The sequence below is a fragment of the Triturus cristatus genome, chromosome 6 (genome assembly GCF_964204655.1).
Source record: "Triturus cristatus chromosome 6, aTriCri1.1, whole genome shotgun sequence".
Lineage (NCBI taxonomy): Eukaryota > Metazoa > Chordata > Amphibia > Caudata > Salamandridae > Triturus > Triturus cristatus.
In genome coordinates, this window is record NC_140589.1 from 1329944873 (window position 1) to 1329959620 (window position 14748).

General features: G+C 47.5%; 1 protein-coding gene across 1 annotated transcript in view; it reads right to left on the reverse strand.

Annotated features, from left to right (window-relative positions):
• The window catches only part of PYGB (glycogen phosphorylase B), a 567212-nt gene that overhangs the window by 279066 nt on the left and 273398 nt on the right, over positions 1-14748 (reverse strand). The window lies entirely within an intron of this gene.

Genomic DNA, 14748 nt, shown 5'->3' on the forward strand with positions numbered 1-14748 from the left:
GTTGCTGGCAGAGTATGTTATGATGAAACAGAAAAATAGTACCATTTGATACAGTAATACGTTTAAATTTGTTCTAGGGAAAAAATATGTCAACAGGTTATGGGCTTGATTTTGAGGTGATCTTGATAGTACCTTACCCATAGCTAGCATTACCACATTTGTAATTTTAAAAGCCAGAATTATCAAGGCTATATCGCAACATGAAATCAGTCCACCACTCGAGGGCTTACCACTTTTGTCATGAATCAATACATTTTACTTCTTTATATTAGATACTCTGACTTTACAAAATTAAATCATCATTGTAATAAATTACAACACAAACTGCTGATTAAAAAGGAATATTTATCAGTTTTTACTTCATGTGCACTTGTATATCCTTGCTATGATGAAAAGTAAATATTGGCTGCTACAGATTTATTTGCCTGAGACTCACTATAAACTGCATCAGGAAGAGTCAAGTCAAGGTGATATCTGAATTACGAACCAGAGGAAGTCACTTCCAGTCATGGCCTGTACTGCACCAGACCCAGAATGCTTTCTTAAAATGAAATGGCTAGCACACCACCCTTTTAATAACAAATTGTCAAGAATCATTAATGTAAGTCTTCTTTTAATCTGTGCAGGCAACACGTGTTTCGTCAAGTGGAAGTAACCCAATGACTTTGTCAAGGCTAGAGAAAATACATAGCGGTAATACAATACGCCTATTGTTACATATAGTTGCGAACTCATATAATTGAGTGATTTGCATCATCAACAGCACAGGTACCTGTTTAGTACTCAAAGCATCCGTTACAGTGCTCCACTATGACTAATGCAGTGAGTTTATTCTACCTTGGTGTAGAAAGGTAATGCAACATCTGTATCTTGACAGTTCTAATAAGTACATTTCTTATGATCGCCATGCAAATTTATACACATAGTTGAGCGTGATACTTTATGAGAAATCGTGTTAAATACGGTATCATGCTATATTCTGTGAGTGAGACTTAAAAGGATATCACACGTGACAGCCTGGGATAGTGGACTTAACCCATATGTAGTGCTACATTTCCTGTGTGACAAGAATATCCTGGTATCATGTCGTAGTGTAATATTATGATGCATATCAAAATGTTTCACAGATTCTCTAGTAGAGGATCCGCTTCCAAAGTGCGTGCAATCCATACTAAATTATCCAATTTAATTGTTCAGTGAAGATAGAGGCAACATAAGTATATTTTAACTGGCAATTCACTGAAACATTATTCTCATCAAAAGTTAATCATCTGATCCTATCCGTATGATTGCAAAATAAGCGGCCTGGGAATTCAGTAGTATTGTCATGTGTAACCAACCGTAAACATAACAAGAGGATCAACGTGCTTGCAGGAGCCAAAGGTAGAATAGGTATTACCTGGGAAACTATGTTCACAATCATGAACCAATATTATGGAATCCAGTGAGCACTAAAAAATAAAGTATTGTAGGTCCTATTATAGTACAATATTGTACTAGAAAAACAAGTTACTTACCTTCTTCCTGGTAGATACTCTATCTGAACACAGATTTGTCACCTTAGAGTACCTCCAGCCACCACAGTGGATTCAGAAATGTTTTCCATCAAGGCTCCCATGAGTTGCTAGGTGGCACTCCGTGCCACTACAGAAGTAATGGATCTGCATACAAGCACCACCCATGCGTGCTAATATCAATTTCTTGCTTATCTCTTTCCCTGCCCTCAGATGTGAAACACCCAAATATTATTGGAACAAGTGTGCATATTTCCTCACTTAGGACCTTTTTAGATTTTAGAAAGAGCAACCGCACAGAATGAAGAGGTGGGAGGGCAATGAAGAATCTGTGGTTGGGTAGAGTATGAACCAGAAAGACAATTACCGAAGATAAGTAACTTATTGGATACTTCAAACCACAGATATCTCACCTTAAAATAGATACTGAAATTGTACCATCCCAAGGTGGAGAGTCTGTGGAGTCTGTGGAGTGGTCTCAGACCAACAAAATTCTTGCCGGACTGAACAGACAAAAAGGCTTTCCTGCCAGATCTGGCAATCAAGGCAGTAGTAGTAGGTGAACATGTGACTGAGACCCATGCAATGGTAGAATACTTGGTACTGGTGGAATAGGCTCCTAGGCCTTCTGGAGGCTGCTTCTTGGATTCTGCATAGCAGTACTTGATGCAGAGGACAATCCATCTCAACAGAGTCCTGTTTTGCACAGCCTTCCCTTTCTTTGCTATAGGGAATCCCTCAAAAAGCTGACCGCCCACACAGTGTTCCTTTGTATATTTGCTACACAATTTCAAAGCCCATTTGGAGTCCAACTGATGAAGCCTCGCCTCCTCTTTTGAGTGATTGTGGGGACAAAACACGCAGACAGGGTGACAGCTTGCCTTATGTAGAAAGGAGTCACAACGCTAGGCAAAAGGTCTGCCTGAATTCTCAACACAAATTGTTTTGGAAAAAAAGGTGGTGTAGGGCGGTTGTACCAATAGTGCCTAAAGCTCACTAATGCAACAAGCTGAAGTAATCACCTTGCATTCAGGAAGATAGTCTTCAAAGTCCAGACATGCAGTAATTAGCTATGGCTGGGCTGAAAGGATTGCGCATGACCAAATAAAGGTCCCACTGTGGCATCTAAAATGGTTTGGAGGAAACGTGTGTCAAACCTTTCATAAACCATATCACAATAAGAAACAAAGAAGGTTGGACCAGCAAACATAAAAAGGACAAAAGATCTGCCAAATAACCTTCAACAGCTTGGTATGAAAGGGTCAATGTTGTGGATATCACACAAGGACACAAATACCTCCCAGGATATGGCATAAATGGACTTTGCGGAAGGGTGTCTAGGCACACAGATGACATCCACCACCTCCGGTGGCAGACCAAACACAGTCAACTGCCACTGATAAATTCCCATGCAAAGAGGTATAGATTGTACAGATCCTGGTGCAGGATTTTGCCCTGCTGCTGAAACAGCAGTCGAGGCCTGATCAGAAGACAGATGCACATTCCCAGAAGTTTCAGGTAGTACACCATCCTGGCACAATCCGGAACCATTAGGTTAACTTATTTTTTTAGAACTTGGGGAAGAAGAAGGAAAGGGGTACAGGAGTTCCACGTTCTATTCCAGTCAGAATACATCTCCTGGTGAGTGTTCTTGAGGAAAATCCAGCATGCCAAACCTTGGATACTACACATTTTAATCAGTGGTGAAAAGATCTAGACTGGGTTTTTACTACTATTGGAAGATTGCATGTGCCACCTCAGGATGTAAATGGCATTCGTGATCAGACAGATTCCACCTGCTTAGGTCATCTGCTCTGGCATTCAAGGATCCAGACAAGTGCTTTGTGATCAGTGCATTGGCTTGATGATCTCACAAACTCCGGAAGCACAGAGCCTCCTGGCACAGAACCCCACTCCAACTTGCTTGTTGCAATACCACATGGGGATGGTGTTGTCCATGAGATCCTCCCTGTACCAGCCTCCCCTTGATGGATGGCAGGAAAGCCTTGTGTGGCAGACAAATTAATCACAACTCCAGTCACTTGATATGGAGCCAGGCATCTGTTGGAGACTAGAGTTCTCTGATCTCCAACTCCCCCAGATGACCTCCTCAGCCCAGTAGTGAAGTGTCCTTCACCACTGTCAGCTTTTGTTGGGGAAGGGAGAGGGGCCTGCCAATGGACTAATTGTTTTTCAAGCAGCCGCCATTGCAAATTGAGAGCTATCTCTTCCGAAATCTAATGATATCAGATACATTTAATTAGTGCTGGGCCCACTGGAACTTGAGATTCCATTACATGGCCCGCATGTGGCACCTGCTGTAGTCAACCAGAAAATGCAAGAAGTTAAGAGGCCAAGAAGCCTCAGAGCTTCTCTCCCTCAGATCCAGGATCAAGGCTAAAACATTAGGACCATAGCCCAAATGTCCTGCACCGGCTGCAGCAGATGGAAGGCCTTGAATTACAAAGTATCAAGGATAGCATGAATGAATGGCAGCCTCTGTGAACCAGTCAGGTGAGAGTTCGGCTTGTTGATCATTAACCCCAGCTTTATCATTAAGTTTGCTGTTGTCTGGAGGTGGTCTTTGACTGACTGTGGCCAACCCGCCTACAACACCCTGTCGTCGAGGTAAGGGAAAACTAGTATCCCCAAACTCTGATGGTTTGCAGCGACCTCTGCCATCATTTTCATGAACACCTGGGAGATGCTGGTGATGTCTTTTGGACTGAAGGATGGCTTTATGAAAATAAGCATCCTCTAGATCTAAGGGTACCATTCAGGATTGTAGTGAATATGGAGAATTCTGCATGAATCTATGGGATATCAACACTAGATTTGAGAGTCGAGGTTATGATAAACACACAATGAGCAGAGCAGAGACTATAAAAAGGAAATTCACACTGATTTCCAAGAAAAGAAGTAAAAATAAAAGGACAGGTAAAGTCTTTAGGTACTGGTGTAGGCAAATTCTGTCAAATTCTTAATAGGCCCTGAGGTTTGTTCACAAGTGATGAATCAACAGCAAACTGGAATGTCAGGCCTCCTAGTACCAGTTTCCACAGGGGTATGACTAACAGCAATATTATACTTGTGTATTCGTCCCCAAATACCCCCATGAATTGGCTCGCTACTCAAAAAAATATATAAATGGGGAGACTGTGCTATGTACAAATTCAAACTGGACAGATCACTAATTTTTGAGCGCAACAAAACTTACAGGTATTGGATTAGGATGCACATGACCTACTGTACCAAGTATGTTTTGTATACTTTAGTCTAAATAGCAAGTATGGTAAGAACTTCAAACGACAGAATTGCAAAGCATTTCGGGGCAATCCCTCAGAAAGACACAAGTTCCCTTTTGCTGTTAACTACACAACATGCATTACACGATGTTATGTCCTTGAAGTGAAGTTTTCCAGAATTCAACACATACCAGTATACCCAAGAAGTGTTAATAGAGAGCTTAATCTGCATAGAACATAGGTGCACTGGTTTCTAAAGCTTAAAGCAGTGGAAAGGGAATAATATAGACCTTAAGTATCAATTACTTTTTTGATGAATAAAATGGAATACAAGCTGGTGTAACATGTACCAGGATATAACTTTACGAGCATCCAACTTACATGCAAAAGGCACACGCATATTCTCCTCTCCATCCTCTAAAATATAGAGGACCAACATTACAATTGATACCTAAAAAAATTAACTTATTTATGAATGTATATGTTACATGTTAACATGTTACGACATACTCACTTTTAGGTAACATAGTATGGCATGAGAACTTCTTAGCATACTGCATAAACATTTCATTTTAATTTCCGAATGGGCAAAATTAGGATAGACAGTAAAACATGCATAATGATATATAGCTATTAATATAATTTTCCCCTTTTTGACTTTATCTCAGATCTGCTTTAGTTTAATAGTATAACACCTTCCTGTGGCTATCTAACATTAACCAGAATGGTATTTCTGGTACTACATGTACTTTCCTTCCTTAAGGTGGCTGCTTAGATGTAACACTAGCAACACACACATTAAAAATCCTTCCTTATTTCAATTGTTATTTTCTTACCTGTATTATTGTTGCCTAACATGGCACACACTTTAAACAACATCGGTACACTGAATACTTTCTTTGGTGTACTTTATTTTGCATCAGTATATACGCAGCCCAACATGGTGCTTATTTTAGACACCATTTAGTATCCGATTTAGCACCATTTTAACTCCCTTTTTAGGCTTGTTAAAAAAGATCTTTTGTGGGCTTACAGCCGGCCCACTGCTTACCATTGGTCGGCTTTATTCTCACTCTCATTTTCTTGCTTCTTATTTGATAACGTACTTTCCTCTTTTTGTATTTTCCCTCATCTGAATTGTATTTCCCTCATCTTTACAATCAATTTGATTAGCTGACTTGTATCCTTCCATTGGAGGATTCTTGATAATTTGTTATTCAAAGAGGGGTAAGTCAGCATCAATTTTCCCACTTTATTGGATTCTATTTCCGTACTTAGAGAGCATGGAAGTGGCTGTTCTAAGCACCAACGTTCATCCTTATTATCAGTGGACTCTGGCATCTAATTGATGATTGTATGCTCGGTTTAGGCGAGCGCCAACATTTCTCTTGACTGCTCTACTTAGAAAATTAAAATATATGTATGTTTTTCCTGTAGTTTCCCTTCAATTGATCTTGAATTGTTTCTTCTTAAAACTAGTCTACTGTTTGAAATACACAATAAATACCATAACTTTCCTTTACTTAATCAATTTTTATTCTAAAATAAAATCTCAAAATAATCATTGTTGAAGAGACATCACAAAGATATAACTCTCTGTGCTGAAAACATTTGATTGGCCAGACCACATTTCCATTCTCATCAACTTACTTCAACCTGCACCATCTCGTCATGGCCAGCCAAAACTGTCCAAGTACTAATTTCACTCCTTCGAGGACTACAGCACAGTTGCTCCAAAAGCACCATATAAGACGACTCAACAAAAGTCAACACCAAGCTTCATACTCTGATGCGCATGCTCCAATCCAACATGGACGCCTATACATCAAAGCAAAAACATTCCTCAAAACCAATACATTTAACCCCTTGGTACTCCTAATCAGTCAGAGACACCAAGCACACAGTTCATAAGAGGAAAGAAGGTATTACATCTAGCTCTACGTAGACCCCTATGACCTGAAAACACTTTAATTCTACACACTGACGGACCATCACCCCAGTAAAAGCAGCCTTCCGTGCAACTTCCATCAATGCAGCCACTAACGTAATGAGACAGCGTCTCAATACTGTCATTCATACCAACCATACAGTAAATCTACCAGCAGAACAGTGTACTGACAAGTGCAACACCATCAACAGTTTTTATTTAAGAGAAGGCACAATAAAGAAGATTATCTCTGTTTCAGCACTAAAGCCTCTGCTGATCACATTTAATACCTCCCTTATCCAAGGAATATTCCCTGGAACTGCCAAGTTCACTGATTCTACCACTGCTGAATAGGATTTTGCAAATTATTGCCCTTTCTGCAAATTCCCACCTTCTGCTCTTTGGAAAGATCACTGCGAATCAGTACCTTAATAGCTGCTCAAACACATCAAGAACATGCACTGGGGGAGGAGCCTAGCGCGCAACCAAGATGGCCACGTAGGTGCGAGGCTCCCGAGGACCTCCGTGACCTCCTACATAAATCCTGAAAATATCCTGTCCTAGATGAGGGGACTGTGTTGGTGAGCCCGAGCTGAGGTGTCACCCGTTTTCCGCTTCCAAATTGGACCTCGGACACCGGCGGGAACACCGATTGAGGTTTGCGGCCTTCTCCACGCCGGCCCCCCGGATTGGAGTTGCGGGGCGATCCGGAGACAAAGTGATCAACAGCGGCGGGCAGGGCTGGGCGACTCGCGTACCCCGCACTTTCACTTTCGCTTTTGCACCCTCCTCGCTGCGTAGGCGAGGTTGGGTTGCGGGGCGGTGTGCGGTGGTGTGGCCTCGTTGGGGTGCCCTGCTGGCCCGCCGGCTGTGATCCGTCCTGCGGACCTGTGGTTGCCCCCCCCCGGAGCCCGTGAACTGGTTTGTCGGCCTTTTCCGAGGTGATTGGCACGATTTGGGGACTGAAACCATGTCCACAAAGCAAGATGGCGACCGGGCAAAGGTGAAATCGACCCGCCTTGGCGCAGGCCATCAGTCCAACAACATGGACCGCTACACCCTCCAGAAGGGATCTCCCGAGGTGCCGCGTAGGTCCCCTGAGGGCCCGACTGATGCTCCTGCTCTGCCCGCGGATCTGACCCTGCGAGATGTCATGGGCGCTATCGCCGAGATGAAGGCCTCGGTGGACCAGCGCTTTGACACGCTGGCGCAGAAGATTGACTCGGTCCACGTGGATGTTGGCCTGGTGAGGGCCGATTTATCCAAGACCAATGACCGGGTCGATTCTTTGGCCCACACCACCTCGGGCCTCACAGCGGACGTGGCGACCCTCCAAAAGGAGGTGCGCCGGCTTGGCCAGGCGAGCGCCCTGATGGATCGTCGACTGGAGGATTCCGAGGGTCGGGCCCGGAGGAACAATGTCCGCATTGTCGGGGTGCCGGAGGGACGTGAGGAGGCGGCGGCGGACCTGTTTGTGGAGGACCTGATCCTCACCCATCTCCAGCCCCGGGGGCTGAGTAAATTCTTTGCGGTGGAACGTGCCCACAGGGTTCCCGGAGGAAGACCTAAGGCCGGAGCTCCTCCGAGGCCTCTCATTGCCCGGATTTTCAACTTTCGGGACAGAGACGCTATCCTGCAGACTTCTAGGCTACAAGGACCGGTCAGACTTGACAATATGGACGTAAACTTCTATCCTGATTTCACCCCGGCGGTCCAGAAGCAGAGACTGAGCTTTCTCGGAGTCAAACGTCGTCTACGGGACCTGAACCTCAAGTATGCGATGCTTTTTCCAGCTAAGTTGCGGGTGGAGGTGGATGGCCGCACGCACTTCTTTGATCGTCCCGAGGCGGCCGGGGACTGGTTGGACTCCTTGCCCGGGGATCGGGGCCGGGGGGGTGGGGGGGGCGCGGTTGGAGGGGAGGGCTCGCCGGATCAGGACTGAGAGACTAATAGTAGGCCTCGCTCTGGACAACATTATCGTCACTTTTGACTGTTCGTTAAGTTCCCCTCCTGTGGAGGTGGTACGGGGTCTCTTGGGGGCTCTCCCTCCTCCTCTGGGGGACTAGTTAGTTTAATCATTCATGGGGCGACAGGCACACTGCACTTTGGGGGGGCTGTTTGGGCTCATGCAGGGGTGCAGGGAGGGGGGAGTTCTGTTGGGATGGGTGGGTTGGGGTGGGGTGTTGTTCGTTTTTACCGCAAGGCAAACCCTTCATTGTATTGGTGTTTTTCAGGTGCTCTCCGGGGGACGAATGATGGCTTCTGTATGTGATGGGGGGTAGGGACCTGACTTTATTGTCCTGGAACGTTAATGGACTGGGGGATAGGATCAAGCGAGGTGTGGTCCTGCAGTATTTGAAATGACTTTCGCCTGATGTGGTCTTTCTGCAGGAGACACACCTTATTGGTAATTCTTTTTGTGCCATGAATCGGCGTGGCTATCGCTTGGTGGCCCACTCGGGCTTCACGTCGGGCTCACGGGGGGTGGGCATCATGGTGAAGAACTCGCTCCCGTTGGAAATAGACGAGGTGCGCCATGATGAGAGGGGACGCTACACTGTCTTGGTGGGGAGAATGGAGGGCAAAGTAGTTGTCTTTGTATCAGTGTACGTCCCACCGGGGTTGCAGTCTACCACTTTTGCAGACCTGGGGCGCCTCCTCCTTGACCTTCCGGGGGGGCTTCTGGTGGTTGGGGGGGACTTCAATGCGGTGGTTTCTGGGACCGTGGATCATCACCCCCCTAGGGACCTCCCCCGGGCGCAGGCGTGGCTGTCCGGCTTCTTAGATACTCTGGGATTGGTGGACTGCTGGCGCTTAAAACATCCCACGCAGCTGCAGTACACTTTCCACTCGGGTGCCCATGGTAGCCTCTCACGGCTTGATTATGTCCTTGTCCCTGCGGCCTATGTCGGGAGGGTAGGAGAGGTGCGCCATTTGGCGCGGGGTATTTCAGATCACTCCCCGCTCCTGTTGCACGTTGATGTCTTCCCGAGGAGGGAGGGCAGGGTAGCTCCAATCAATGCCTGGTACCTGCGCGACCCCACCATTCGCGCTGATTTGACTAAATCCTTGCAGCGGTATTTCGATGAGAATGTGGGGTCCGTCCCTTCGGCTATCTCCCTGTGGGAAGCCTTCAAGACAGTTCTTAGAGGGGAGGCCCTCTCCTTTATCTCCCATGCCCGGAGGCGCGAGCAGGAGGAGGTGACCCGGGTGGAGGCCGAAATCGCTGAATTGGAGGGTGATCTAGAGGGTGGGGTGACGGATGCTGCACTACATGTCCTACAACTTAAGCAGGCGGCCTACAGGGCCCTCGTCACGGAGGCGGCCAGGGGCCTCTGTAGAGAGCAACAGGGGCGACTGTATGATGTGGGTGATAAGGCTGGTAAACTGCTTGCATGGTTGGATAAAAAGGAGAGAGCGAGTCGTGTGGTCCCGCTGATTGAGAGGATGGATGGTGTGCGTGTCACCGAGCCAGAAGAGATTTTCTCTTGTTTCGCGGATTATTTCCGCGAGGTGTATTCCCCGGTTTCCCCCTGCTCGGAGGAGGATTCCCATGCCCTGCTTAGGGATATCACGCTGCCTTCCCTTTCGGTGGAGGACAGGGTGTCGTTAGATGCCGCTCCTACCTCCGACGAAATTGCCCTCGCCATACGCTCGGTCGCATCCGGCAAGGCCATGGGCCCGAACGGCATCCCTATCGAGTTGTATAAGCTGCGACCGGATGTACTGGCACCCCACCTCCGCGCGATGTTCCTGGCGGCCCACTGGCTGGGCTCCCTCCCGCCGGACCAGCGTCTGGCTACAATCGTGGTGATCCACAAGGAAGGGAGACCCCGAGACCGGGTTACATCCTATCGGCCTATCTCGCTCTTGAATGCGGAGCCCAAAATCCTCGCCAAGGTGCTAGCCAACCGGCTGGTCGGCGTGGTGGGCGATCTGGTCCACCAAGACCAGTCCAGCTTTATTCCCCATCGCAACACGGCCCTTAATCTGCGGCGCTTGCACGGGGTGCTCGCGCGTGTCCCGTTTGTGCGGGAGCCGGCCATATTGGCGTCCTTAGACGCCACCATGGCGTTTGACACGCTCGAGTGGCCATACATTTGGGCGATGCTGGCAAAGTTTGGATTTGGCCCGGGGTTCATCAGCTGGGTCAAATTGTTGTATTCGGGCCCATTGGCGCAGGTGGTGGTGAATGGAAGAGTATCGGTCCCATTTGAGCTGGGACGGGGCACGCGACAGGGCTGCCCCTTGTCGCCGCTCCTGTTCGCGCTGGCCTTGGAACCCCTGGCGGAGTGGCTGCGATGGCACCCTTCTATCCGTGGTCTCCGTTGGACCCCCGAGTATGAGGACCGCGTGTCCCTATACGCTGACGATATCCTTCTGTACCTAGCCTCCCCGCGTAAATCACTGATTGTCCTGGTTGATGTTTTGCGCTCATTCGGCCGCAACTCAGGCCTTGTCATCAACTGGGCTAAATCATGTGTGTATGTGCTTTCCGGGGAGGCTCCCCTCCTCCCGCGGGGCTGTCCGATCCAGATTGCCTCTCAGGGGTTTCGGTACCTGGGTGTTTATATTAATCTGGACCCGGAGGCCCGCTACGAGCGGAATTTGCTTCCCCCCTCCAGCGCTTAAAGGTGGACGTCGCGCGCTGGCGGCGCCTCCCGCTTTCGCCGCTCGGCCGGGCGGCATTGTTTAAGATGATGTCGTTGCCGCGCTTCCTGTACGCTCTCCAGAACACTATGGATTTAGTCCCGGCGCGCTACTTCCGTGAGGTGGAGAGTCTACAGCGCCGCCTGTTCTGGGACGGGAGGCCGCGTATTGCCCTGGCGAAGTTGACGCTCCCATGGTACGACGGGGGGATTGCCCTCCCGGATATCAAACGGTATTACTGGGCCTCCCAGCTAGCTGCAATTAATCATGGCCTTTACGGGCCCGCCTTAAACCCGGCATTTGAAATGGACAAGATGCTCCTGCCTGGTGGCGACTATAATCGAGCGCTCTACTCCGGCGCGCCCGACCCCCGCCTGACGGGACCTACGCGTGTCATGGTGCGAGTATGGCACGCGGCTAACGCAGCTATGGGGTGGAAGGACCGTCTGACCCGGGCTTCACCGTTGTACGCGTCTGAGAGGTTGGGCTCCCTGTGGACCTCAAAGGGCTTCGAGAAGTGGGACACGATAGGCATCAGTAAAGTGGGGGATCTCTGGACGAGGGGGGGATTTAAAACATTCGAGACGCTGCAGACGGAGTTTCAGCTGCAGGGCAGTGAATACTTTCGGTACTTGCAGGTCCGTCACGCACTGGGCTCCGTCTTCCCAGACGTCGCCTCCATCCCGGAGTCTTCCCCCCTGGAGGATAGAGTGCTGGATGGCCACGTTCCGGACAGCACGATCTCCCTTATTTACAAAAAATTGATTAATGACCATGAGGTCCTGCGAGTGGTTACGCATGTCGCGCTGCTGCCTGAAGCGAGGAGATGCTTGCTGAATGTGTGGGAACCAACTGACTACTCTGTTCCGCAGACGCGATGGGTGACTCTGGGATATATGATAGCTAAGCGTGACATTGCTCAGCTGTGGGGATCCCAGAGGCCCCCGGCGGTGTCGGCCTGGAAAGAACACATGGATTGGTGCATGTTCCGAGAAAAGGTGGTGTATGTGGCGAGGGGTAAGCCTGGGGCATGGGTGAAAGTATGGGGCCCCTGGAACGCCTACCGCGGGGGTATCTGCGCGCCACCACTGCTGCCTGCTGCCTCACCAGCCCCGTCCCCTTAGTTGACTCCTTTCCCCAGCCCCGGGCACAGAGTTCCCCCAGTCCTCGATCTGTTCCCCTTCCCCTCTTTAGACTCCTGTGGATGGCTGGGGTCCCCCATTCGGGGAGCACGTGCTGTTACTTTCGGTTGTGGGTTGCCTTGCGGGTGTGGTTTTTTTTTTTTTTTTCTTTTTTTTTTTTTGTGTTGTTTGTATAAAATGGAACCGTATTGTGGGGTCAGAGTGATGTGGCCCGCGACGTTGATACCTCCTGATTTTGCTTCTCTGTAACGCCAAGTGTTTTTTGAACGTATGTCATATGCTCCTGTCATCCTAACGGCCGGCCGGAAGGTTGTAGGCCCATACTTGTATATTCTTGAGATTGCAATAAACGGTTTAAAAAAAAAAAAAAATTAATAAAAAAAAGAACATGCACTGTTTGTGTATGTTTCTGTCTGACAAACAAAAAAAAACATTTTCATGTTGTCGACATACTACATATTAGATTTCATTTTCCTATGGGCAGTGCATATCTTAATCAAAGTAACATGAGCAAAAGTGTTTTTTAGTGACTCTAAAGTCACCTTTCAGTAAATGATCTATTTATAGCATTACAAAGTTCAGCTTTATTTGAGTTAGAACATTAGAACAGTAGTTCTTAAACTTTTGATTTCTGAGGACCGCCACTTATTCATTACTGGAACCTGAGCACCCCCACTGAATCAATAAAAGTCATTACTGGTTGCTGGAAACATGGCCTAAGCACTTTTGAACTACAAAATAATATAAGAAAAATATAGAAACAAGGATTCATCAAACAAATACAGAAATTAAGAAAATAATGTATTTAATTCACAAACAAAAAAGAAAAGACCGGAAGGAAAGAAAGGGTGGGGGAGTGGCACTGGTGATAGACAGACGCTATGAGTGCTCCATTATACCCACTGATGATATTCAAGGGGTTGAAGCACTGGGCTTTTGCCTTACATTTTCACCTGCTCAATCCTGTGCGGGTCTGTTGATTTACAGACCCCCAGGCCCGGTGGGATCTTTTATCGAGGAGCTAGACACTGTAATTTCGGCTATGAGTATTCAATTTAAGCATTTTATTTTTTTGGGCGACTTCAACATTCATTTTGATAACACGGATGCTGCAGACACTATTAAAATACTGATACTACTACATCTCTGGGCCTATTACCTTACGTAATGTTGCCGACTCACAACAAGGAGCATACTTTGGATCAGATTTTTTCTACCTCTTCCATCTCAGTTGCGCCCCCCCTTCCTGTGTTATGGTCTGACCATCTTCTATTGACTTTTAGGATTCAGTCTAAGATCACTGTAACTAGCAGAGATGTCGGTCGTCAGCCCTGGCTGTCACGGCCCTTCCACCTAGTTACGCCAGAAATGATTGAGCAATATCGGCTGTCTCACCCCTGCTCTCTCACAGGGGATTTAGAACTGGACCTTTTTCGTTTTCAAACATGGCTAGCGCAGTGCCTGGAGGACTTAGCCCCGCCTAAGCGGTCCTTCAAGAAATCTTCGCGTGCTTCTGCCTCATGGTTCACGCATGCACTTAATTCCAGCAGAAGGCTTTGTAAGAAGGCCGAGAGAGCTTGGCGTGCAAAATATCTAGATCCTTTAAAGGAGGCCTATAGGTCCTGTATTAAGGCCTATCATAAAGAAATCTATCTAGCCAAAAAGGCCTACTTCGCTCAAAGGATTGAAGAAGCCGCTAATACCAGCAAAGAAATCTTTGCAATTGTGAAAGAATTTACTTCTCCAGCTGCCATTTCTCTCAAATGTTCCTTCTCGGAGACTTGGGTTTTACAATTAGCCAGCTTCTTCTCCAATAAAATCAGGAGTATTCAGGCAACTTTTCCCTCTCTTGAACGGGGGGGGACTGTCCTGTCCTAAAAACCAGTCTGATGTGCCTGACCAGGGACAACCTAGCCTGACGAGCTTTCCCCCTATTCAACCTCAAGCCTCTCTAGAAATTATTTTAAAAATTAGATCTGGCTCTCCTCTGGACCCCTGTCCTGCAAAGTTTCTGGCTAAAGTGGCCCATGTTATTAACCCGATGGTTAACCCCATCTTAAACTGCTCCTTGGAAACTGGGATAGTACCGTCCATTTGGAAATGGGCGATGGTCATTCCACTCCTGAAGAAGCCTTCCTTGGATCATACTATTCATGCTAATTACCGACCCATCTCTTTGCTCCCGGCCTTGGCAAAAGTGGCAGAAAAGCACGTTCAGTCTGTCTCTCGCATTTCGTTGAGTCTTATGGTGTTGTGCACCACACTCAATC